Below are 3,716 nucleotides of genomic sequence, written 5' to 3' on the forward strand. Positions count from 1 at the left end.
AGGTCATTGCCATGTGTTTGTTTTAGAAAAATAAAATCATTGTTTGGGTGCAAGGGCGATGCTTTTGTGGTTCAGAGCACTTGCTGTCCCTTGGATAAAATATATTATTTTAAAATTGTATAATGTTAATAGTATTCAGTGAAGTAAGTATTAAATTCTTTCTTTTGAAAAATGTTCCATCATTATAATAGATCCTCATGAATATTAACCTTCATCAGGCGATGAAAGGAGACAGAGACAGAGGAGCACGGGACAGAAATCTCAAGGTCCAAATCAGGAGCAGAAGGAGACGGAGCACAAGCAAGGAACTCAGGACCGCGAGGGGTGCACCCACTCACTGAGACAATGGGGATGTTCTATCGGGAACTCACCAAGGCCAGCTGGCCTGGGTCTGAAAAAGCATGGGACAAATCCGGACTAGCTGAACATAGAGGACAATGAGGAATACTGAGAACTCAAGAACAATCGCAGTGGGTTTTTGATCCTACTGCACAGTACTGGCTTTGGGGGAGCCTAGGCAGTTTGGATGCTCACCTTAGGAGACCTGGATAGAGGTGGGCGGTCCTTGGGCTTCCCACAGGTCAGGGAACCCTTATTGCTCTTAGAGCAGATGAGGGAGGGTGACTTGATTGGGGGAGGGGGAGGGAAATGGGAGGCGGTTGCGGGGAGGAGGCAGAAATCCTTAATAAATAAATAAAAAAAATAAAATTATTCATAAAAAAATAATAGATGCTGCTATTGCCAATCCTGTAGAAAGCCTAAACACATTCTGCAATATTTAGGCAAATTCTATGACACTCATATTTAAAAAAACAAGTTACTTTTTTGGCTCCTTGACCAAATATGTTTATTGTCTTTATGAAAATATCTTCATAGAAGATTGGTTTAGCCCTCAGCCTCCCATTCCTGAGAACTGAGGAAGCTTGCCTTTTTTTGAACAACCCAATCTTTTTCTGGACAAGGGATATTTTTAGACAGTTCCACCTCTTCTTTACTTCTCTCGGGCTTCTTCTCATTAGCTGGGTCCTCTTGGGTAGCAGCGTGAGCTTTCTTCTGCATCTCCTTTATGTCTGGTGTTACATTGTCCTTTATGTACTGAGAACACTGTTTCTTATAAACATCTTCATCTTCCTCTGTTAGGTAATGCAGGTAGCCTGCAACACTCTGACTCATGCTGTGCTTCGCACGAACTTCTGAGTTGAACTCCTTACTTTCACAATCATAACAAGGGAATAGATTGGTACTGTGAGGATTAGACAAGCTTCCATCCACAGCTCTCTTCAGGGACCCAGAAAACATTATTGCCAATTATAGTTCAGGCAAGACCTGCATCCAAACAGCAACTAAAGGCACCAGATTGACTATTAATGCTTTTCTCCTTTGTTTTCATCTCCAGTCAACTCCACTTGTCCCTCATGGAGCTTGTCTATACTAAACGTGTTGAGAAGCTTGTGGGTCAGTAGCAGCACAGTATAACAGGCTGTAACATAATTTGTAAGGCCAGTTCTCACACTGTATTGGGCTATCATATCCCCTTCTATACGGTCATATGCAATCTGACAGATAATATCTCTGCTAATTACAAAAACTATCATCCTGTCTTTTGATGTCTTGTACTTACTTCTATCCTGAATCCCCTGTTGTTTCCAAGCACAGTAGTCAGATTTACCCTCTCTCCGCTTCCTAAATCTCACTTGATAACTCTTTTAAGTAAGTCTTATTTTTTTTCAGTTTTACTTTTTTATTTATTTATTTTTTAGTAAGTCTTATTCTTTTTTTAAAGAGAGACTTTTTAAAATATTTATTTATTTATTATGCATACAATATTCTGTCTGTGTGTATGTCTGCAGGCCAGAAAAGGGCACCAGACCTCATTACAGATGGTTGTGAGCCAACATGTGGTTGCCAGGAATTGAACTCAGGACCTCTGGAAGAGCAGGCAATGCTCTTAACCACTGAGCCATCTCTCCAGCCCAGTAAGTCTTATTCTTAACAACATTCACAGTCCCTATCCTCTGGAACAGAAATCCACAACGACAGCTCCACACAGTTGGGCAAGTCTAGTGGCTCTAGGAGAAAAGGACTGGAGTGTCATTTAACAGATTACTGTGAAGGGTAATGTAAACAGAAAAGAAACTTTAAATGAGTATAAAGTGACACCGGGCAAACTTATACTTCATTGTGAAGATTCTTCTGCTTCTGCTAATATTCTTGTCAGCTTCCTTAACTGTTCTTGATATTTCTCTTTACCTCCTCTGAAGCAATCATCTCAGACAAAATGATATTTCTTAGGAAATGATGTGTTACAGTATTTTATGCTATAGATATTGTTCTTGCTAATTTCCTGTGCAATCTTCTTACCTGAAAGAAAAAGCTGAGTAAAAACAATAGAACATGAATGAATTTTGTCACCATTTTCCCTAAGCAACAGACTGTATGAACTCATTTTGTCACAGTTTAAGCTCTTGTTGAAGCAGTTAACGTTATCCGTCCAATATACGAATGCCAGTTTTATGGAAGAAAACATGTATAATGTTTAGAGTAAAATGAATGAATGTGTATATCTGCCGCTGTACCAAAGCCAAAGATATAAAATTATGCTTAATAAATTGTGAATTAAATCTGACCCTGTACCAAGGTAGATTTCAGAGACCATGTATTGGAGGATATGAATGTTATTAAATGGGCATATTTAAAATCTCTTAAATAAAAAAAAATGAAGTAAGTGATTGAAAATCATGGCTATCAGGATCATGCGATACTTTCTTGAAATAAATATAATGAAGAAAAAGAAAAAGTCTGTAATCACTTCAAGCTTAGGGATAGCAGTTAATGGTCATAACACAGAATAGAAGAAACTACAGGAATTATGTTAAAAATACAGTGGAAACATACATCTTGAACTCTCCTTTAAAAAGGCTATTGCCAATTATTAAACAGCAGCAACAAACCTCACAAACTGATTACCTATGGCAGGACATCTTGACACCAGATTTGATCTTTAATAAAAAAATACATAGGTCACTTACTAAGGATCTTAGATTTCCTCTTATATTTTTCTCTATTTTCTACTAATGAGTGCATATAAGACAATGCCTCAAAATTGCATGGTTAGTAATCAAGAGATTCTGTTTTTAAATGATTAAACCTTATAACTAATAACAATTCCCATCTTCAATATTATAATCATTGCTAAAAAAAAAAACACAACTCTGTAAGACAGGGCCAAGCAATTTCCAATGTCACTCAATCTCAGGAAACAATGGTATGAGCTCATTAAGGTTTCCCTGACACAGGCACGAAAGCTTTGAAAGAAGGAAATTCTCATTCAATATGTCCTGCCTGTAAGATGTGTGGGACAATGGGGGCACAGAACATGTGGGAGTGGTCATAACATTATCATTGTTTTTCAATCTCTGTAATATCTGTTTTTGTTTTCTGTGACTTGGGCTCTGTGTTTGGTATTTGTCACTGAGACAAAGCACTTAAGTCAAACCTGTTAAAGAAAGAAAACATTGTGCCTCTGAAAGCTTCACAGATTGCAATCTGCTGGACTTTGGCTAACTTCAGGAAACATTATGGCGGCAGAGATGTGTGAACGAGAAGCTCGCTCACCTTGTGACAATCAGGAGTGGGGAGGACAAGAAGGAGAAGGAGGGTCATAAAGATGGTTCCAAGGAAGAAGCATGGCCTGCTTTTGTACATCCTCTAACTAG

At 38.3% G+C, this 3,716-nt stretch overlaps 1 pseudogene; it reads right to left on the reverse strand.

Annotated features, from left to right (window-relative positions):
- Positions 1-885: 885 nt before the first annotated feature.
- On the reverse strand, positions 886-2,415 carry LOC142838505 (large ribosomal subunit protein uL18 pseudogene; annotated as a pseudogene).
- Positions 2,416-3,716: the final 1,301 nt, after the last annotated feature.

This window comes from Microtus pennsylvanicus, chromosome 19, assembly GCF_037038515.1.
Source record: "Microtus pennsylvanicus isolate mMicPen1 chromosome 19, mMicPen1.hap1, whole genome shotgun sequence".
Classification (NCBI taxonomy): domain Eukaryota; kingdom Metazoa; phylum Chordata; class Mammalia; order Rodentia; family Cricetidae; genus Microtus; species Microtus pennsylvanicus.